Source organism: Sminthopsis crassicaudata, chromosome 2, assembly GCF_048593235.1.
Source record: "Sminthopsis crassicaudata isolate SCR6 chromosome 2, ASM4859323v1, whole genome shotgun sequence".
Lineage (NCBI taxonomy): Eukaryota > Metazoa > Chordata > Mammalia > Dasyuromorphia > Dasyuridae > Sminthopsis > Sminthopsis crassicaudata.
The window spans coordinates 179,742,946-179,767,761 of NC_133618.1; the positions used below are offsets into that span (position 1 = coordinate 179,742,946).

Sequence of the window (24,816 nt, forward strand, 5' to 3'; positions counted from 1 at the left end):
ATTTAATTTTGTTAGTTGTCTTCCTGTATTAGATTATAAGCTACTTGAGAGCAGGACCTATCTTTCTTATTTGTATCCTCAGCAGTTAGCATATTGAATGGCATACAGCAGTTGTTTAATATTTATTTTACTATATTTTACTGTATTGCTTTAATACTTCCTGGAACACTAGCAGAGAATATTAGCCCATTTTTGTGTTCAGACATTTCAGCTAAGGAAATAAGAGAAGCCATGGCCATGATAAAATTCTCACATGAGAAGTAGTGATCGAGATCATGACTGTTTCTGATAGAGGAAATATGATGTAGACAAATAAAAGGGCTTGCTCACAGTAGAACAATAATCCTAACAGGATAGAAGAGGACTCAGAAATCTGGATTCTTTATTTGATGTTTTATTCCTGTGATTATTTCATTCTGTAAAGTCATAAGAATATTCTTGCAATGAACATGCTTTAATTTAGAAAATGCTGATGTTAATTTTTTCTTTTAGTCTTCTTGTTGAAACTGATTGTCAGTGACATTAGGGTTTCCATCCTCTCTGTCTGGTCTATCTATTAATAACTGGAAAGGAAATAGGGCTATGAATAGAGCCCCTGTTGTGGTGTTTGGGTGGAAGAAAGGGCAGTTAGTTCTAAGTCAATGAGAAACCTAAGTAGGATAGTATACTGCATCACAGACAGACATGGAGGAATTGTTTTCATAGGGAAACTTAAAACTCAAGATGGGAGATAGAATGGGAAGGAAAAATATACAAAAGGCAGGAAAACAATTGAAACCAAAAAAAAAAAAAAAAAAAAAAGAATACTGCACTTCCACATTCCTCTGACCTAAGTGTTAATTTAGACATTCTGGCTATACAGCCATAACAACATCAGTGTCTCCTGGAATGGGTATTTAAGATTACAACTCAGAGGCCAAAAGCCACCTCTTTGCAGAGGCATCCAAGATGGGCTCTTTGTAGAGCCAGAAACACATTGGACATGTAAGTCTAAAAAAGATTCTGAAAAAAAATTATCTGTAATGCAAATGTTGAGTTACCACTAGATTGACCTAAGTAGAATCAATCAAAACAATAAAGGAGTTGAGTAAATTCTTAAAGCACTCAGATTTTGAGAAATCTGAAAATTTGGGCAATTTGGGTATGAAAGCACTTTGTAAACTTTAAAATGCTACATAAATGTCAGGTTTGATGATGATGGTGATGCCAAATTTGCTTTTATTTGGACAAGGTTTGCTTAATCTGCTTATCTTGATTGAATCAATGAAACTAAGAATTTTGAATCCTCCTATCTACAAAAAATTAGATTCCAAAACAGATACTCACATACTGAGTATATACAAAAACAAAGAGAGTATATAAACACTAACAATAACCATAGTGCTCTCTGAATACATTTAACAACTTCATTTCCCACCATCTGCACTGTTTGCTATTAATTCCACAAACATTATGCTTCCTTTCCGCACCTCAACTCTCAGGATAAGCTCATTGTAAGTAAACTCATCATCACAAAATTGTTTCAGTTTTGGTACTCACACCTCCTTAGTTATCCTCAGCAATAGCTGTTCCACTAAAGGGCAAGAAGACAGAGCAAAAACACTCTTAAAGTCTCCTTTTCTATAAAAGGAGCCCTCTATAGGGCTTAGTAGATCAGCCAACTATTTCCTATTATCTTCACTGCTTAGTTTTGACTCCACCATCATCATGCCTCCATGCTGGAATATCTCCTCACTTTTTACCTTCCTTTTGTTAGTTGTCTTCTTGCATTAGATTGTAAGCTCTTTGAGGGCAGGGCCTATTTTGTTCTTATTTGTATCTCCAGTGTTTAGTATAGTGTCTGGTCCATACCCAGTTGTTTAATATTTATTTTACTGTATTGTATAATACACACATACAACATATCTATATACTACATCAGAAATTTTTATACATGTATATACATAATAAAATTTTAATATAAATAAAATTTAATATATTCTATTCTATATATTCTAAGGAATCATCCTATTTTCAAGATGAACATTTATAAACACATTCCAAATTTAAATAATTTAACAATATAATATTCTATTAATTAATCTATAAGGTTTCAAAAGAGGAAAAATGACCACTATTTATTTCATACAATGGAAATACAATATTTAACATCTCAAACAACATGTTTAACATTAACAACTGTTAATCCTTCTATGAACTGAAAGATAGTACATACTTAATATACTTGGTGGATTGTAGGCATACTTGTAGGCATACACGCACATATATATATACTATATATATATATATACAAAATAGAGTATACATATATACTATTCCAGCCAGGCTGACCATCCTTTTTCCCCCTCTCCATTATGCTTTTTTGCATTTTCCAGACTGCCCCACAACACTTCTGCTGCCTTCTGACCATGGAAACGCCTCTATCCCTATCTCCTGTAGCTCACTCTTAAACTTTTTCTACTCACAACCCCTTTTCTCCTGACAAATTTTTATAAGATCCAGGGTACACCTTTTGACCCAGCATTGCTGTTATTGGGATTATATCCCAAAGAAATACTAAAGAGTGGGAAGGGACCTGTATGTGCCAAAATGTTTGTGGCAGCTCTTTTTGTTGTAGCTAGAAACTGGAAGTTGAATGGATGTCCATCAATTGGAGAATGGTTGGGTAAATTATGGTATATGAAGGTTATGGAATATTATTGCTCTGTAAGAAATGACCAGCAGGAGGAATACAGAGAGGCCTGGAGAGACTTAAATCAACTGTTGCTGAGTGAAATGAGCAGAACCAGAAGATCACTATATACTTCAACAACAGTACTGTATGAGGATGTATTCTGATGGAAGTGGAAATCTTCAACACAGAGAAGATCCAACTCACTTCCAGTTGATCAATGATGGACAGAAATAACTATACCCAGAGAAGGAACACTGGGAAGCGAATGTAAATTGTTAGCACTACTGTCTATCTACCCAGGTTACTTATACCTTCGGAATCTAATACTTAATGTGCAACAAGAAAATGGTATTTACACACATATATTGTATCTAGGTTATATTGTAACACATGTAAAATGTATGGGATTACCTGCCATCGGGGGGAGGGAGTGGAGGGAGGGAGGGGATAATTTGGAAAAATGAATATTAAAAAAAAATTAATTAATTAATTAAATTAAAAAAAAAAAAAAAAAAAAGATCCAGGGTACATAAAATAGGTATATAAATCAAACATTTACTGATAATAAATCATAAGGAAATGTATTTTAAAACTATTCTTTGGTATATATATATACACCTTTTTGTTAAGTCCAGGCTAGCTCCCTGAAGAGCTCAGAATAAGTTCTTTCCCCATGTATGTAAAATTTGCGCACTTAGTAATCCTAACACCTTTTATTAAAGATGAAAGCAAATTTCCATACTAATGAGATGGATGTGCTTATTTACTTATACATAAATAATAAAATCTTAATATATCAAATAATTGATACTGCAGGACTCAAAGAATTCAGATACCTTTTTATTGTTGCCAAATTTTTTGGTATCCCTACCTTCAATTACATGACCTTATGAGATCGAGACTTACAATTTAATAAGTTTTGCTATAGCTAAAAGCCTCCATTTTGGTAAGAGGTCCATACCAACCAACTGAAGTAAATAAAGTTATCTGACTCACCCATACAGCTAATAAGTATCTGAAGATATATTTGAAATCAGGTCTTTCTAAGTCCAGGTTTAGTGCTTTTTCTTCCAAGCTACCTAGTTGTCTCCTTGACTAGGGAAATCTGAAATTTGTTTTTAATATTCCTGAAAATTTTCATTTTGTAATCTCTTTCAAGGCATGATCAATAGGTTTTTTTTTCAACTTTATTTTCCCTCAGTTTTTATGATTTCAGGGTAATTCCCTGAAATATGATGTCTAAGTTAAGTATTTTTTTTTTAATCATGTCTTTCAGGTAGTCAAATATTTCTTAAATTACCTTTCCTTAATCTATTTTCTAGTTCAGTTTTTTTTCCAATGAGATATTTCACATTTTCTTCCATTTTTCCATTCTTTTGACTTTATTTTACTGTTTCTTGATGTCTCATGGAGTCATAAGCTTTCCCTTGATCAATTCTAATTTTTAAGTCTTCAGTAATGTTTTGTACTTCTTTTACCATTTGGCTAATTCCATTTTTAAGGATTTTATTTTCATCATGTATCTTATTGTTTAGCCAATTCTGCTGTTTAAAAAATTATTTTCTTTAGTATTTTTGTGACTCTTTACAAGTTGTTCTCTTTTCATAATTTTCTTATATTACTCCCATTTCTTTCCCCAAACTTTCCTCTACTGTTCTGTTCTTATTTTAAAAATCTTGTTTTTGCCCCTCCCTGCCCCCCCCCAATTCTTCTTGGACTTGTGTCTGATATACTTTTTATAAATGGCTTTGCTTATAAATTTTTTTATGTTGTCTTTTTAGTTTGTCTTGAGCTTCCCTGTCACAAGAGTAGTTTCTTATGGTCAGATTAATTTATTATTGTTTTTTTCATTTTCCTGGTCTATTTCTTGACTGAATTTTATGTTACAGTTGGGTTCTGATCAAATCTGAATCAGAAGTGGTAGGGAGTCACTGTCTTAAGCTTCAGGCTTTTTTTCACAGCTGGTTCTGGTGGTCTGAAAGTTTTCAATGCTTTCAAGATAGTGTGATCTGGGGAGAGGTATGGCGACTGTTCTTTTTACCCTTACCCAGGAAGACCCTTATTCTCTTACTCCTTTCTACCCTGAAACTGTGATGATAGAACTGGGATGATAAATTTGTCAAATGGTACTTGATCCTGTACCTAGGGACTACACTGGAGACTCTAGGATTATCTTTCTGATCAGGTGTTTAATCCTCTTAGCACTTAATGAATAAGAGTTTGGAAATCATTAGATTAATGGCTTGCAAATAAGGATTGTTTTTGACTATCTTTTTATTTCCAGTGTTTACACTGGTATTTAAAATACACTAAGAACTTAATAAAATCTTGTTAGGGAACAAGTGGGTAAGAATTGTTTGTATATCAAAAGAAAGATAATAAAAAAAAGTCTCATTAGAACCCTAAGATTAGAATTTTAAGTATTGTAGCAAAAGATAAATATATCAGAGGGTCTATGGTTGTTTTTGTTTGTTTGTTTGTTTGTTTGTTTTATTTTGATGGCCTCTAGGAAAGATAGAAATAGAAAGGAAAGAAGGAAAATAAATAGTAGGGGGAAAAAAAGAGTATAGGAAGGGAAATCATCACCCAATAAAGGTGTATAAGATGAAGAGTATTTAAACAGAGGAAGAAATTGGAGAAAAAGGAATCTTTCTTTAATCAAATATTAATAAGATTGATCAATGATGGACAGAATCAGCTATATCCAGAAAAGGAACACTGGGAAATGAGTGCAAACTGTTATTTTTACCTTCTGAATCCAATTCTTCCTGTGCAACAAGAAATTCGGTTCTACACACATATATTGTATCTAGAATATATTATAATATATTTAACATGTATAAGACTGCCTGCCATCTGGGGGAGGGGGTTGGGGGAGGAAGGGAAAAAAAAATCTGAACAGAATTAAGTGCAAGGGATAATGTAAAAAATTACCCATGCATATGTACTGTCAAAAAAAAAAGTTATAATTATAAAATAAAAAAACAAACAAACAAATAAATAAATAAATGAACAAATAAATTTTAAAAAATATTAATAAGAGAAAAGGAAAGTGAATACAATTATGCATACTCATAAACACATAAAAATTGAAGTATAGAAATATATTAAATTCAAAATAAGAGGGACAGGACCAATGAAGGGGGAAGGAGACTTGAGCCGGTAAGACAAATAACTTGAATAATCATAAAATAAACAAACTTGAAGGTCAAAGAAAGAAACATGAAAGGAAAAATTAAAAGGAAAGAAAAAACAAAAATCTAGGATTTGTAATACGTAATCAGGAAGAGAAGAACAATAGAATATAGTCATTTCATTTTCAGATTACAAGACATTTCAAGTGTCAGGCAAAATCCCTCTCTTTTATCACATTTTTGTCAAGAGAGAGATTGGATCAAAGAGAGGAAAAGTTATAAAATGAAAGGATGCAGGGTAATGTTCAATTAATTGTGAACATGAATACATGAGCCCACCTATAAAATGGAAGAGGTTAGCAGAACATAAATAAACAGAATTCAAAGCAGATAATAGTAAAACTCTTTTTAAACTAAAGATTGTAAAGATACCCTTTTCCACTCACAGACAAACTTGATCAAAAGATAAACAAAAAATATGTTAGAGATCTAAATAGAATCTTAGAAAAATTAGTGATGGCAAATTTCTGTCAATTATACTAAATAAGAAAAGATGAGGCATACTTCTAAATTGTAACTTTACAAAAACTGAACATATGTTGGGCATAAAGAACCCAAAAATTCTAGAAAAGTAGAAATGCTAAACATATAATTTACTAATTACTGTGCAATAAATTATATTCAATAAAAATTAAAGAATTATGAAAGAATTAAAGACAAGATAATTCTACAGAATTTATAAAAGAAAAGTGATATAAACTGATTCTCTTCCCCCATCAGGAAGGAGCCCAAATGTAGAAGTTAAAATCTATTGTTAATTCATCCTTCCCTTCTAGTTAGACAATCAGAAAAATCTTTGATACAACCTAGATGGGAATTCAGCTTTCCCAGACTATCTTGATTGGCATATCTTTGGACAAGTCTGAGACCTGGTCTGCCAGATGCATTCCATCTAGCTCTTTGACCCTCCTTCTTGAGGATGTCCTTTTATGCCCCGAAGCTATAATTCCCCCTGTTTATAATGAAGATCAGCCCACTATGAAATATTCGCTTTCTTTTCCTCATAGAGCCTTGTTTTTTAATGGGGTCTTTCTCCTTACTCTAGTTACTTTGTTAGTTTCACTATATGCTCTTCCACCTCTATTTCATATTTGTTACTCTTGGTGCCTATTTTACCACTTATTTTAGTTTGTAACTTCTTCCCCTAGATAAATCTACCTTTTGCCAAAGAGAATGGACATTGTGAATTTGTCTTATGTTTATTTCAAAATATGTATCACTATTCTGACCCCATCAAAAAGAACAACTTATAGAAAGAATGGAAAATATCATAAAAATGAGAGTAATGAGACAATATATAGAAACAAAGTTAAAGCGGTTCCAATAGAAGTTTTTTTTTAAATTATTATTATCTTTAATTATTTTCCTTAGTAAAAATGAGAAGGAAAAAATAAATAAATGGGTAGACTGCTGAAAAAAAAAAAATCTGAACAACAATAAATTTTAAAATTCCAATTAAGCGACTGAAGATTAAAGAAATCAACAAAATTGAAAACAAAACAAAATAATAATAAATTGATACATGAAAGTAGGAGTTATTTTTAAACTAATAAAATAAAATTTAAAAATAAAGGAGAATCAAATTGTTAATTATCAAAATAAAAAGGAAAATTCACAACAACTTGGAGTGAAATAAAAGAAATTATCAGAAATAATTTGCCAAATTCTATGTTAATAAAATGAATAACTTTGAGGGAAATAGATGAATACCTAAGAATATAAAATACCTAGATTATCCAAAGAAGAAATATACTACTTAAGTAACCTAATACCAGAAAAAGAAACTAAATGATAAATGAACTTTCAAAGAAAAATGTGTAGGATCATTTAGATTTACAAGTAAATTCTATCAATCATTAAAAGAATTGTTAATTTTAATATTACATAAACTGCTTGCACTAAGTGGAAAGAAATCATTTTTCTACTCTCTGTGATACATATAATATATTAATATCTATACCCAAGAGAAATAAAACAGAAAAAATTACAGATCAATATTCCTAATAAACACTGATACAAAATATTAAATAAGATATTAAACAAATAGGGTACAATAACATATTACTAACTCTACATAGACTATACTCTCTTATATACTATATTATATTCTAACAAATTTCATTTTATTCCAGGAATGCAGAATAGGTTCAGAGGAAAGAAGGAAAAAACCCTATAAATCTTTTTTTTCTTTTTTTAAATTAATTTTTATAATTATAACATTTTCTTTGACAGTATATATGCATAGGTAATTTTTTTTTTTAACAACATTATCACTTGTACTCCCTTCTGTTCCGAGTTTTTCCCCTCCTTCCCTTCCCCCCCTCCCCTAGATGGCAGGCATTCCCATACATATTAAATATCTTATAGTATATCTTAGGTACAATATATATGTGCAGAACCGGATTTTGTTGTTGTTGTTGTTGCAAAGGAAGGATTGTATTCAGAAGGTAAAAATAATCTGGGAAGAAAAACAAACAAACAAACAAACAAACAAACAAAAACAAACAAACAAAAAAAAACAATGCTTATAGTTTACACTCATTTCCCAGTATTCCTTTTCTGGATTTAGCTGATTCTGCCCATCACTGATCAATTGAATTGGATTAGCTCTTCTCTATGTTGAAGATATCCACTTCCATCAGAATACATCCTCATACAGTATCATTGTTGAAGTGTATAATGATCCCCTAGTTCTGCTCGGTTCACTCAGCATCAGTTGATGTAACTCTCTCCAAACCTCTCTGTATCCCTCCTGTTGGTCATTTCTTACAGAACAATAATATTCCATAACATTCTCCCATTCTCCCAATATCCCAACCATTCTCCAATTGATGGACATCCATTCATTTTTCCAGTTTCTAGCCACTATGAAAAGGGCTGCCACAAACATTTTGGCACATACAGGTCCCTTTCCCTTCTTTACTATTTCCTTGGGATATAAGCCCAGTAGTAGTATGGCTGGGTCAAAGGGTATGCACATTTTGATAACTTTTTGGGCATAGTTCCAGATTGCTCTCCAAAATGGCCGGATTCTTTCACAACTCCACCAACAATGTATCAGTGTCCCAGTTTTCCCACAGCCCCTCCAACATTCATCGTTATTTGTTCCTGTCATCTTAGCCAATCTGACAGGTGGAAACACTATAAATGTAATAATGATATATCAATGACAAATAATGAAACCCAGTGATTTTATCAATAGAGGTAGAAAAACACTTTTGATAAAATTCAACACCCATTCCTGTTTAAAAAGCAAATAAAAACAAAAAGTATAGAAATAAATGAACTTTTTCTTAAAATAACAGATGATATCTATCTAAAATCAAGAATAAACATGATATGTAATGGAGAAAAGTTAGAGGTCTTTCCAAATAGCTACTATTTAAAATAGGCCAAGACATGTTACCTAAAGCAATAAGATAAGAAAGAGAAATTGAGAGAATAATATAGCTAAAGAAGAAATTAAATGGTCACTTTCACAGATGATTTGATTATTAGAAAACCGTACAGAATCAATTTAAAAATTAATTAAAATTCTAAATTCAGGAATGTTATATAATGTAAATAAATTCAAATAAATCATCAACATTCCTGTATGTTACCAACAAAACCTAGTAGACAAGATTAATATGAAAAATTACATTAAAAATAACTCTAGACATTTTAAATACCATACAGTATATCTACAAAGGCAAGCCTAATAAAAATGTGAATCTAACTATAAAACAATCTTTGTAGAAAAATAGGCATAGATAATTGCAGAAATATTAAATTCTCATGGGTAGGTCATGCTAATACAAATGCCAAAATTAATTTACTTATTCAGTATTATTCTAATCAAACTGCCAAAGAATTATTTTATATAGCTAGAAAAATAACAATGAAATTTATAGTTATGAAAAAAGGTCAAAAACCTCAAGGGTAATAGTGACAAAAATAGAAAAAAAACAAGCTCTGTAAGAATCAGATCTCAGACTATTCCACAAACCAGAAATCATTAAAATAATCTGGTACTAGTTCACAAATAGGTTAATCAGTACAATAGTTTAAGTACACCATACAAAAACACAAATGAACAGAGAAGCAAAGCATTTTGATTAAACTATTATCTCAGACACTGGGCAAAACACTCATTATTTGACAAAAACTTTTTGGAAAACTGGACAGCATTTTGGAAGATATAACATATAGTTCAATATGGTATTCCAAGAGAATTCCAAATGAATATATGACTTGGACATAAAAGTAGACATAAGAAGAGCAAAAAACAAATTAACTTTCAGATCAATAGAAAAAGAAGATGCATGACAGTGATAGGATTAAAGAAGATAAAATAGACAATTTCGATTACATAAAATTTAAAAGTTTTCACACAAACAAAACCAATGAGCTAAAAATTAGGAGGAAAATAAGTAACTAGGAAAAACACAATTATGTAAGTTTCTCTGATAAGGGTTCCATTTCATGTATACATACATATATGTGAATATATACAGATATACATATATAAATACATTTAGAATTAAAATTTATTAAGACTGAAAGCCATTCTTTAATAGAAAATTGAACATAAAATATGAATAGATAGCTCTCAAAGGAATAAATCCAACCTGTCATCAATAATATGAAAAAAATATTGCAAGTCACTAGAAATTAGAATATGAAACTTAAAGCAACTCAGATTTCATCTCATACTCATCAGGTTAGCAATGATGACAAAAGAGGAAAATGACAGATGTTGAAAAGACTGCAAAAAACCAGGCACATTAATGCAAACGGATGATGCCATGAATAGACCCAACCACTCTAGAAAGCAATTTTGAACTATGTCCCATTAAGGTATGTAAATCTATCAACCTACTTATGTCATAATTAGGCCAATCCCCAAAGAGATCAAAGAAAGAGCAAATTTTAGTAGCATTTTTAATAATAACCCCAAAATGGAAACTGAGGGGATGTCCATCCACTGAGGGATAACTAAGTAAATTATAGCATGTGAATATAATAGAATATTAATTGCCATAAGAAAGGACAATTGATAGGAAATTAGAAAGCCTCTATGAACTGATGCAAAGTGTAACAAGTAGAACAAGAAAATTATTTAAAATAGTCTTTAAAGAAAAAATACTCAGAACACATTAGAATTCCAATCAATGCAAGGAAATCCCACATGTCTCCTCTCAGAAAGGTAATGAATTAAAATAAATAAAACATACATTTTTGGATATGTCCAATACTAGAATTTGTTTTGCTGGCTATGCATATTCATTATGATATATTTTTTTAACTATTTGGAGGTAGTAGTAAAAGAAAGAAAGAAATGCTTATAAAAGTAAATTGTGCATTTAAAAAAAATCATACTATAGGTATCAAACATTTGGAATATTCATTAAGATGAATGAAAATCATGAATCAAAAAAGAACTTGTATGGCTTGAGTAAGAACAGATCAAAGCCAGACTAACTATATTACTAGTTGTAGAATACTGTAGGTAAGGTTTACCTAGATTTCATCAGAGCATTTGGAAAATATTTGTGGTCAAAAAGTTTAGTTCAGTTAGATGGATTTGAAACACGTCATATAGCTCAATACAAATGCCATTTCTTTGGAAAACTTTAGTCTGCCTAGTTGGGCTCTCTTTCCTTCTGATGTTGTTTCCTATTTGTCCATTTAAATGTGGAATCCCCTGGTAAAAGGTAAATTCCTTTAGAATGTAAACTATTTTTTTGTGTCTTCTTTGTAATATGCAGGTCAAGCATAATATCCCATATAAAGCAGGCACTTAATACAAGTTTCTTGAGTGGAACTGATGTAATTAACCAAGAGCACAAATATGTAACGCAGTGCTCAAGAGTTGTTGGCTTGATAAAAATATCTTTGTCAGTGTCTTGGGTGAAATTTAACTAAAAATCATTCATTAGAGGAAATTTATTTTGTTCATTTTCATGCTCTACTGAACCTGCTAAGAATCCATTTTCATTTTTGAACATTTTTCTAATTCTAATATTTTTCCTTGAATTAGTTTACTACATCTCAAGATTGGGAGCCATCTCCAGCTGTCCTGATCTATATCTTCCCACCAGATTCATATGGTGCCAGAGGAATGAGTAAAGCTGGTGACTTTGCCCAGACAGTCTCACTTAAATTCAATTCACTTGCAGGTCATGACATCACCTTTTTGAACAACAACCTGTGAGAAAGAATAGCTTTCCCAGTGGGGAAACAAATGACCAGTTCCAGCTGGGCAGTGCAACCAGCTTACTCCTTTCTTTCGTCTCTCTTTTTTCAGTCTGTCCAGACGGAAAAATACTTTGAATACACTGACCAAAGTAGTATAAATCATTGAAACCTAGAAAAGCATTTTGGGGTTTACAGGCTAGATTTCTTTTTTTATGGAACTTGCCTTAAACCAGAGGTCTTCAAACTACGGCCCACTGAGGATGTTTATGCAGCCGGCAAAATCAAACCGGAAGTGACGTTAGACCTAAACTCCCATTAGCATTGCACACTTCAGCACTAGGCTGAGGTGGCGGAGACAGAATGTGAGGCAATCCCGAGGGGAGGTGAGTTCCCAGGCCGGTGTGTATGGTGTGGGGAAGGGAGAGAGATGCAGAAGACGGAGAACTGACGGCCCGCAGCCTTGTAAAGTAACGGAAGTCACCACAACGACAGGTATGAGGGATGTACAGTGCATGCTGTGCATGTCACGGCCTCTGCAGGGGGAATATCTGGCCTGTGTCTGGTGCACAGGTATAGTTACAATTAGTACTACAAGTCCCAGCTTGACTCTATCATTGTCATTATGCTGTAATGACAATGTAACAGCTTCCTCTCTAGCGCATGTTGCAGTACTGACTGCTATTGTCGCCCAAATGAGGCTCCTGGTACCAGGCCGTGGCCCTATATCCATAGTGACCTCATGTCTCCCTGCTGTGGTCATTGGTTTTATCATTGTGTGTAAGTTCTGTAGTTTTATAAAGAGATGGAATATTGCTAACATGTCATCACCTTATAATCACTGGGGGTCTGACCTTAGTGCCCCCCACTTATCCTGAGTATGAAGGGGTGCAGAGCAGGTGTACTGCTTCATCCCCCTCCAAATGCTTAAGGTCCCCATACACTTGTGCAGCTTAAGTCACATGATGACCTCTCTCAGAAGCCCCAATGTACAATTTGTCACTGAAGCTCATTCTGCACATACAATATATCACACAGTTATATACATATATGCACAGTCTTGCCTGCGATTATGATAAATTACGAGTGCAGCATGTACGATCATGCAGCACTGGATCATGAGAATTGATCCCAGGACTCAGAGGAAGCCAGGGCATGTGGGAGGGCTGCCTGAGCGGTGACTTGTGTGCAGGGAAGGTCTGAAGCGGGAGAGAGAGTGCGGGAAACGGAGGCATCACAGCGCAAAGGCAGCTTGGAGGAAGTTGGGCACTGCAGTCTGTATGTCTCTGTGTGGGCAAAGCTATTGCTGGTATATTGTTTTTTGTAGCAGTGTAGATATACATACATACATACATACATACATACATACATATATATATATATTGTTTTTTGTAGCAGTGTAGATATACATACATACATACATATATATATGTATGTATGTATGTATGTATATCTACACTGCTACAAAAAACAATATATATATATATATATATATATATATATATATATATAGGTATTTTGCTAATAGCAATTGGGAATCCTTAGAAATAATGTCAAGAAAAAAGAAAAATTGACACTGATGCATTGTTGGTGGAGTTGTGAAAGAATCCAACCATTCTGGAGAGCAATCTGGAATTATGCCCAAAAAGTTATCAAAATGTGCATACCCTTTGACCCAGCCATACTACTACTGAGCTTATATCCCAAGGAACTACTAAAGAAAGGAAAGGGACCTGTATGTGCCAAAATGTTTGTGGCAGCTCTTTTTGTTGTAGCTAGAAACTGGAAGTTGAATGGATGTCCATCAATTGGAGAATGGTTGGGTAAATTGTGGTATATGAATGTTATGGAATATTATTGCTCTGTAAGAAATGACCAGCAGGAGGAATACAGAGAGGCTTGGAGAGACTTACATCAACTGATGCTGAGTGAAACGAGCAGAACCAGAAGATCATTATACACTTCAACAATGATACTGTACGAAGATGTATGCTGATTGAAGTGGATATCTTCAACATAGAGAAGAGCTAATCCAATTCCAATTGATTAATGATGGACAGAATCAGCTACATCCAGAAAAGGAACACTGGGAAATGAGTGTAAACTGTTAATTTTACCTTCTGAATCCAATTCTTCCTGTGCAACAAGAAATTCGGTTCTACGCACATATATTGTATCTAGAATATACTGTAATATAATTAACATGTATAAGACTGCCTGCCATCTGGGGGAGGGGGTTGGGGGAGGAAGGGAAAAAATCTGAATAGAAGTAAGTGCAAGGGATAATGTTGTAAAAAATTACCCATGCATATGTACTGTCAAAAAAAAGTTATAATTATAAAATAAAATAAAAATTAAATAAAAAAAAAAAAAAGAAAAAAGAAAAATTGAATTGGAGTGTAGGCTATTCAAAGAACAGTGAGCTTATGGGTACTTTTTCATGAAGTACAAGGAAAGAGCTGCATGTCTGATACGCCAGAATATAGTGTCTGTGTTCAAACAACATAATTTGCATCGACACTATGAAACTCAACATAAAGATAAATATGATCGTTTGGTTGGAGAAGTGAGAAAAGGTAAAATATTAAAATTGAAAAATACATTGACAACTCAGCAAAATATTTTTGTGAAGCAGAAGCAGCTAAATGTTTCATCACTGCGAGCAAGTTTTCAAGTTGCCAAGCTAATGGCACACACTGGCAAACAATTCATGGAGGGAAAATTTTTTAAAGAATGCCTTCTTTCTGTTGCCAAAAAGATGTGTCCAGAGAAGGCCGATTTATTTAGTACAGTGAGTCTTTCAGGACCACCAATTACACGGAGGATTGAAGAAATGGGAAAAAATCTGCATCAGCATTTGCAAAACTCCACAAAAAAAAATTCATATTTTTCCTTGGCATTCAATGAAAGCAATGATGTTCATGATTCTGCACAACTTCTAATTTTTATTCATGAGATGAATGATTATTTTGAAGTCATAGAAGAGCTTGCTGCACTGCAAAGCATCAAAGAAACAACTACAGGAGAGGATATCTGTGAAAAGGTTTGCCAAACTATGAATGGTTTGGAGCTAGACTGGGCTAAACTAGCCAGTGTGATGGTGCCCCTAGCATGGTGGGGTCTAAGAAAGGAGTAATTGCTCGCATTAACCAAGAGATGGACAAACATAACCATTCTCATTCAATAGCCAGACACTGCCTCATCCACCAACAAGCGCTGTGTAGGAAATCACTGAAGTGGAACTCTGTTATGAAAATTGTGGTATCTTGTGTTAACTTCATTAGAGCTAATGCAATAAATCACAGGCAACTTCAGGAATTTCTGTCTGAGCTAAATGTTGAGTATGAAGATGTTCTATATCACACAGAAATCCGTTGGCTGAGTCAAGGGAGAGTTTTGAAACATTTCTATGACTTACTTCCACAGATTACAACTTTTCTGCTTTCAAAAAACAAAGAAGTACCAGAGCTCAATGATGCAGAATGGAAATGGCACCTTGCCTTTCTGACAAATGTCACAGAGCTACTCAACAATTTTAATATGCAACTTCAAGGAAAGGGGAAGCTCATCTTCGATATGCAATCACATGATAAGCATTGAAGTAAAATTAGGCCTCCTCATCAAACAAGTGAAGGAGGAAAACTTCTGCCATCTCCCCACTAACTCAAAATCTGTTAGCAGAAAAACCGCTGATTGCATTCCCAAACAAAACATGTGTGGATTCATTGGAAAAATTGCAAAAGGAGTCCCAATTTAGATTTAAAGAGCTTCATCTCCATGAACAGGACATACGGCTTTTCTGTAACTCATTTTCTATTGACATTGAAAATGTGGATACAATTTACCAAATGGAACTGGCTGAACTACAGAATTGTGACTCTCTGAAAGAAACATTCAAGTTAAGCAGCTTTCATAATTTCTATGCATCTCTCACTCTGAGACATATCCTCATCTCAAGAACCATGCACTCAAAATGGCAACTATCTTTGGCAGCGCTTATGTCTGTGAACAGACTTTTTCTAGAATGAAACATCTGAAATCTCCAACCAGATCAAGAGTAACGGATGCATCCTTGCATCACTTGTTACGACTAGAAGTGACAAATATGGAACCAGACATTGACCATATCATTAGCCAAAAGCAGGCCCATAGTTCCCATTGAAATACTGGTAAGTTTGTAGATTTAACTTTACTTTTTTTTTTAAAATACTGCATTTGTTCCCGTTTTGTTTCTTCACTTCAAAGTAAGATATATTCAGTGTGCATAAGAATTTATTCATAGTTTTTGTTTTTACTATAGTCTGGCCCTCCAACAGTCTGAGAGACAGTGAACTGGCCCCCTATTTAAAAAGTTTGAGGACCACTAACTGGCTTAAACCGAAATACTCTGACTCTCATTGATTGGCCAACAATATGACCTAGACTAAATCTTACTGGGTCATCATTTGGGTTCTTATAGCTCAGAGTGAGTGTAAATAGTAATTGTTTGAAATCCTGAGTGTGTTTCCCTCATATATACATATATGTATTTTTTTTTAAAACTAAGTCAATGACCTCTTTGAGGTCATTCTTTGCCTCATTTTTAACACTGAATGGGCATTGCCTCAGACAAACTGAGACCTGGGAAAGATCTTAGTTTAAAGAGACCAAGATCTTCTATTATATAGAGAGCCAACTCCAGTTGTCTTGATGTGTATCTTGCCTCCAGACTCCCATAGGTCCAGAGGAGAGTGAGGCTGGTGACTTTGAATGACCCTGACCCAATTCATTTGTTCAGGACTTTACCTTCCTGATGTCATGATTGCAACAGCAACAACAATCTCTCTCTCTCTCTCTCTTAACTGAAGTTTTTTTTTTATTTTCAAAACATGTGCAAGGATAATTCTTCAAAATTGACCTTTGCAAAATCTTGTGTCCCAATTTTTCCTCTCCTTCACCCCATGCCCTCCCCTAAATGGCAAGTTATCCAATATATGTTAGAGAATATACCATACCATTCCCTAAATGGTAAAAACATGTTAAATCCAATATAGGCACACATAGTTATACAATTATCTTGCTGCACAAGGAAAATCATATCAAAAAGGAAAAAAATAAGAAAGAAAATAAAATGCAAGCAAATAACAAAAAAAAAGAATATGGTATAATTGTGATCCACACTCAGTTATTACACTCCTCTCTCTGGGTGTAGATACCTCTCTTCATCACAAGATCATTGGAACTGGCCTGAATCATCTCACTTTTGAAAAGTCATGTCCATTAGAACAGATCAATGTATAGTCTTGTTGCTGTGTACAATGATCTTCTAGTTCTGCTCATTTCACTTAGCATCATTTCATGTAAGTTTCTCCAGGCCTTTCTGAAATTATCCTGCTGGTCATTTCTTACAGAACAATAATATTCCATAATATTCATATACTACAATTTATTCAGACAATCTCCAATTGATGGGCAGCCACTCAGTTTCCAGTTTCTTTCCACTGCAAAAAGGGCTGCCATAAACATTTTTTGCACACGTTGAGTCCCTTTCCCTCTTTTAAGATCTCTTTGGGACCAGAAACTCGGCTGGATCAAAGGGTATGCACAATTTGATAACTCTTTGGGCACAATAACATCACCTCAAGACTAGAGAAATGCACTTACCTTTTGCTCATCAACTGGGGAATGGCTAAACAAGTTGTTGAATATGATTATGATGGAGTAGTGTTCTGTCATAAAAATGACCGGGGGGTATTTTCAAAAAAAATGACAAGATCTTTATGAATCGATGCAGAGTTAAGTGAGAACAAATGGGAGATTATTGCATTCAGTAACTGGAAAGATCAATACCATGATGCAAGACAATTCCAAAAGACTTAATGATAAAAAAAAAGCTAACCACCTCCATAGAGAAAACTGATGAACTCTCTATATAAATTGAAGTATAATCTTCTCATGTTATTGGGTTTTTTTTTTGTTTCTTCTGCAATATGACTAATGTGGAAATGTTTTGCATAATTTTACAATATATAATTGTTTATAATTCTTTCACATATGTAATTGATATTATAGTGTTTGCCTTCTCAGTGGGTGGAAGAGGGAGTGTGAGGAAGAGAGAGAATTGGGAACTCAAAATTTCAAAAGAAAATAATGCCAAAAATAAATAAATAATAATTTAAAAAGAAAGAAATGTATCCCTTTCCAAGGACCCCTTGAATGACATTACATTCTTAGACTTTTGCTGCCAATGTTTTTCTCCTCAAAAAATGTACTTTGTCCAATAATAGAGAAAGGTCTCAGCATGCTTTATCAGTCTGTGCTATTATCAAGATACACAATGAACTCCACACAAGGTCTAAAATTTTAGGATGTTAATTCATAAGTTTTAAATTCTATATATCCATTTCTATGTTCTACCTAGGACAAAAGATATCTCTGCTCTGTTCTGTATTATGCCTATTGATTCAGCTATAAAGTAAACAATTTGAAGATGTTTCAGTGGAACAGAAGCAACACAAAAATTCCAATAATAAATACCTAAAGGAAGAAAGGAAGAGCTAGATTTCAAATATGGTGACAGAGCCTAGTCAGGTCATAGGAACTGGTCAAATCAAATCCCTTTCACTCTACCAGAAACAATTGCATTACAAGAGTCAGTAAAAGATAGTATGGAAGCCATAAAAGTTTATGTCTACAGGGAAATGAAAATTAGCTCCTCCTCAAAAACATAAAGAATACTTGACCTAAAAGAATTATGTTGCTCCATTTCAAAGAGAGAAAACTAAAATTCTTGCCAGGAAGGACACTTGTAGGACACAAGCAGTCTTTGAAATCCAATAGCCATGACTTTTGCCTTCAGAGTACCAGTATGCATGCACCCAATGTTCAGCTTATTTAGGCTGACTAATTTAATTAGAAGGGGATGGGAAGGAAGAGGAGGTATGAGAGAAGCAAAAAAAGAAAGCAAAATTAAAAAAAAAAAAAATATATATATATATATATACTATAAAAAATAGTTGTCATTCTGCCAAAAACCTTATGCGTTTGATGATTTATTTAAATGGTTACTTTTCTAAAATGGGTATCTGAATTTGCAAATATTAAACAACAAAATCCCAATTTTAGAAAACTAAAAAAAACCAACCACAAAAAACTCCCCATCCACCATCCCCTTGGCCAAAATATGTTCATTTCTTTCCAAGAAATAAGATCGTACAATGCATTGGCTTGGTCCTCTAGTACTTCTAGCCAAATGTTGAAAAGAACAGAGTTTAGAAAGAAGTGGCCCCAAGGGTTTTTATAAATGAGGGACAAAAGTGCTATAAAATAGTATTACATGGACAAAGTCAATAAAAACTGAAACCATTTTATTTCAATATCTGGAATAGGTAAAATGAATTATTCTTTTCCAATAGTATCCTATTCGTTTATCCTTTTAAATTTAGGCATTCTTAAAGAGTAAACTCTTTGTTCAGACAATTCAAAGATGGAAATATAATTACTACATTGTCTAGGAGAAAGTCTGAAAATGGAAAATAAAAAGGAAGATTTTTATTTCCCCAATGATCTGAGTACTTATGCAAAGATAATAATGAAAAATTTCTGATAATAGTTATCACAACCTTCTCTCCAAACTCACATTTCTGCTGTAAGATTAAATTAGATATAAAATAGTATCATCATAGTTATTCCTCAAGATACTTTTAACGGCATTATTATTCTTCTAGTCTTAAAACTTAGGAGTATTCTTTCTTCATTTACAGTCATTCATCAAATCTTGTCCAAAAATTTCTCTGTTCAACCACTCTGGCATCCCTTTCCATCCCTACAGTTTTCTCCTAATCTGGTTCTTGTGGAGATTATTGAAATGAACCTTGTCATCTTGTTTTATATCTCCCCATCAATCTTTTCAGCATATCAATGAGAAGATTAAAATGGTTAAAGTGCTGATTTCAGTACAGTAACCCCTTGTACTTCTTCATTTATGCACCATGCCTATCCACCCTCTTAGATTCCTTCAACCCCAATTCTACAAAAAAATACTACAAACCATTTTTCAAGGTTCATCTCTTTCAATAAGATTTCCCTAATTCTTCCAAGATGGAAGTAATCTCCAACTCCCAAGAAGTGTCCTAGAATTTTGTTTATAAAAGTTTTATGACATTGGTAAGTCATTCTGATGTTGCATGATAGGGTCTGTGTCTTGCTCATTTCTATGCATTCCCTGCAATATCTAGCAAAATACCTTTCATTTGGGATCCTACATATACCTCCCCAACATCATGGTCCTCTTCAGGACAAACAACCTCTTCTATGAATAAAGCTGCCCCATTGGAAACCCAACTAGTACTGATCAATTGGAAAACTCTCCTACCTACATCTCTTCCTTCTTTCCCTCCTTTCTTTCTTCCTTCTCTCCCTCCTTCTCTATCTCTCTTTTCCCTCTCTTTTCTCCTTCTTTTCCCTTTCTCTGTTCATAACAGAGCATCATACCCTTACTAGGCCAAGTCAAAATAGGTCATTGTTTGGATTGTGATTGACTCACAGTGAATGTAAATAGCAATCATTTCTATTTTGGCCAGAAATATAGACACACACACACACACACACACACACACACACACACACACACACACACACACGATACGCCTCTGGAGCAGAAAGTGAGGCAGATGGCCTCACACAGTCCTCCTTCACTTAAATCTAATTCATTTGCACATCATGGCATTGCCTCCCTAATTTCCTGACTATACACTATACACAGTTGTTTGAACAAACGTAAAATAATCATTAGCATAGTAATAAATACCAAATAAGTTCATTATATGAGTGTATGTGATTTAGTTAAAGAAGCAAGGAATATTTACTCTAAAGAAGAAGAGATTTAAGAGGGAAATTAAAATAGGATGACTTATTCTAGTCCTAGAGGACACAAATAAACAATAATGATAATGATGGCAATGTAAATATTAGTGAAAAGCTTGGAGGCTGTCTGTCCTCAGAGTTAAGAAGACTTGGTTCAAATCCTGCTTTTGACATCTGTGGCTAGGAAAGTCACTTAAAATCTTACAGGTAACTCTGTAAATTGCTGTTTAGCTGCCAATGGCTTTGGCTGAGGGAGATTCTTCACTAGAAGTTTCTAATGCTGGTGAAATCATAGACTCTACTGCCATAATACAATTGACATTTATATGGTACTTTAAAGTTTGTAAAATGCACACATTCACATTTGATTCACATACCAATCTTACAAGATAGTTATTATATATATATTAAAATATTTCACAGTTGAGGCAATTTTCTCAGAGCAATTAAGTGACTTACAAAGAGGTTATTTGACATGGTCACAAAGTGTATACAGTTTTAAAATATGACTCAAATTCATGTCTCTTAGGACTACAAATCCAACACTACATATTATATTATACAACTTCTCTACTAAGATCAAAAGGAATGTTAAAAGGAACTAAATTTGGACTCAATTTAAAGGAAAACTTCCTAATCATCAGAATTGACTAAAAGTGGAACAACTGTTTCAGGAGGTGATGAGTTTTCTGTCAAGAGATCTTCAAACATGAATTCAATGACTACTTATCATGGCTCTTGTACACTAAGTTTAAAATGGTTCTGATAAGGACATGGTGCTGTCACTTAGAAGTGAGAGCTGGAACACAGACCTGCTAACTCTAAGTATCATTTCCACTAAAATCTGTGACCCAGTATATATGATATAGTTGACATAAACACTATGGCTAATCCAATTAAGCAGAAAAACAGTATCAATCAACCAATAAGCATAATTAAACCCCTGCTGTGTGTAAGTCATCTACTTATGAATTGGGAATACAAAGAAAAAAAAATACCAGAATAGTCCCTGTCCTCAAGGAATTTATATTCTATTCTAGGAAACTGTTTAGCTATTATTTTATGAATAGATAATATGACATCATGCCCCCATGCAAGGTTATTTTTCTTCCCTCTTTTTTCAACTTCTTTTAATGTGTTGTTTTTTTTTCAATTAGCCTGTGAACTCCTGCAGTGAAAGGACAGTTTTTTGCCTTTCTTTGTATCCTCAGTGCTTAGTATAGTGCCTGCTACTGGTTGATTAAAAGGAGAAATTCTGAGATTCATTACTGTTACTCATAATTAACATTCTGAAAAAATGGTGGCATCATTGATTAAAGTGTTTTATTCCATGTTCCTTTTCCCTTGCTCTTCCTGTGAATTTTACTCAGGGCAATTCATTTTAAATTAGATGGAAAACTGAGATAGAGCAAGTATTTATGTGTCAGATACTGTATTAAATGTTGTAGATACAAATATAAGCAAAAAAGATTATCTTTCACCTCAGAGAACTTGCATTTTAATTGGGGGAGATCATATATAAAGAAAATATATAACGATTCAGAGTGGGAGGTAAGGATGGAAATAGAATAGAGATGGCTATGTAATGAGGTAGACAAATAGATTTGATCAAAATAAAATAAAACATAGCTGATAAGAAAATTTGGTTGCATATGAATTTCCATAGAGAAGAGGTAGAAAAGATGGCCCAAGTAAAGAATATACATCTCTTTTTTGTTAAATGCTGCTGGAATAAACTATATTAATATTTTCAAGTCTATGACGTCAAGGTATTTGAGACAATGAAAGAAGCAGCAGCAGCTTAGGGTATAAATTGTTTTTCTGGTTCAGGAATTCAGTTAAATAATTAATTGAGAAAGATTTTGTTTCTGTTATTTAATAATTGAATATCAGAACATAGTGCTTGATTAACTTAAAATCTAAGATAAAAACTTATAAGGAAATGAGCCAGGAGCTAAGGCTATATAAACATATATATGTAAATAAAGAATACATGTAAATACAGTATAATTACAAGGTAATGTGAGGCAGAACAGTAAATAAGAGTAGATAAGCAAGAATAAGGTATCATTGAGTCTAACTCCTTCATTTTATCAAGAAAGCAACACTTGAACTACAAGGCTTCTAACATGTAGAGGTGAACAAGCAGTACATTTCAGAACTGGAGGATACTTTTGGAAAGGTACAAAGACATGTGATGGAATGCTGAGTGTAAGCAATGGCTAGACTATGGAATGCTTAAGGGGAACTAATATCTAGTTTGAAACATATATATTTCTATATTGAACTCTCTATACATCAAATTTTATATTTATAGTTTATATATATTTATGTATTTTATATCAGAGTCAATAAAGAATCATTTAAGTTTCTTTGGTTGGTAAAGTAACATGGTCAGATCTGTGCTTCAGAGTATTAACTTGTTAACTGGGTAGATAATCCTATAAAAGAAAGAAGACTATTGAAATAAAAATGAGTACTAAAACAGACTATCATATGGATAGAAAGAAATGTATGTAAAATGTTATGACAATAAGATAGACAAGTCTTTGCAACTAATAGGAACTGGGTGCTAAAGGGGAGTGAGAAATCAAAAATGGCTCTGAGATTGAAAACCTAGGTGACTATGAGAATGGTGGAAACTTCCACAAAGAAAAGTTAGGATTAGTAGTGAATGTTGGTGGAAAGATTTTCTTTTGCGTATGATGAGTTTGAAGTGTCTAGAGGACTGCAACTGAGAAGAAAAAAACTAGGAACAGATAAATTTGGGAGTCATTTGTCTAAAGACGACAACTGGACACATGGGAGCCTCAAATGTCTGCCACCTCTTTCTCCACATCACTGATTTTGTACCAAATCATGTCAGATTTTGTACTAAAGGTATTTGTTCTTATGTCATATTCCCCCTAATAAAAGTCATTACGAGGCAGGGATTATGTCCTATCTAATACTTCTATCTTACCTGTACTTAGTACTTTGTACAAAGGAGCTACCTAATACATTTTTAAAAAAAATTAATCAGGCCTAGAATTGCTCTCATTTCTAAAGAGTTTCTAAATCTCTACTTTATTTACATCTGATTTAGCTTTTATCCTTTGTTTTTTTTCCTACAAATATCTTTCTTAGGGTCTTCATTTGCCTGTCTCCTAAATTCCTGTGTGATATACTGACTCACCATGGCTTCAATTCCATGTAAAAAAAAAAATCAAATAACCAAAAAGAAAAATAGATTACTTATCTGAAAATAGTAACAGGCCATCTTTTTTTGTAGACTTAAAATAGCCACTGCATTCTAAGATACACAGACTGATATAATTTTTTGACAGTTTCGTAACAAATTTACCAGGTTTAAAAATTGGACCTATAAACACAAAGACAAAAAAGACCTCCCCATTCTCAAGGAGTGCACATTCTATTTAAGAAAGCCAATATGTATACACACATGTAAGTAAAATCATACAATTACAGATTTAGAGCTGAAAGGAAGCTCAAGAGTATATTCCTGAAGTGTCAGTCAAACTCAAGCCTTGACACAGCCCAAACCACTCTAAAATGTTTAACAAAAGAAATAAAAATGTAATACAACATAGATAACATTGATTTTAATTAATACATGTGATTTTCTAAATCAATGTGTGATCTGCATATTGTTATTTCTATTTGATTTAGATATTTCTGATCTAGTTCAACTTCATTCTTTTAAAAATGAGATAACAAGGCCCAGAAGAAATTATGTGACTTGGGTAAGGTCACAGGTATGAAATGGCACAGCCAGGATTTGAACCCAGTTTCTCAGACTTCAAATTTGACATTCTTTCCATTCACTATCTGTCTAAATAAAGAATAAATATAAAGGACTAAGGGATGGGGAAGAGTACTTGCAATCTGAGGAATTAGGAAGGGCTTCTTATTAAAGATGATGCTTTG

General features: G+C 33.4%; 1 protein-coding gene and 1 long non-coding RNA gene across 6 annotated transcripts in view; one reads left to right on the top strand and one right to left on the bottom strand.

Annotated features, from left to right (window-relative positions):
- The window catches only part of MCPH1 (microcephalin 1), a 314,170-nt gene that overhangs the window by 214,028 nt on the left and 75,326 nt on the right, over window positions 1-24,816 (bottom strand). The gene's annotated exons all lie outside the window — the stretch shown is intronic.
- Window positions 1-24,816, top strand: part of LOC141555246 (uncharacterized) — a 38,119-nt gene that overhangs the window by 12,563 nt on the left and 740 nt on the right. The gene's annotated exons all lie outside the window — the stretch shown is intronic.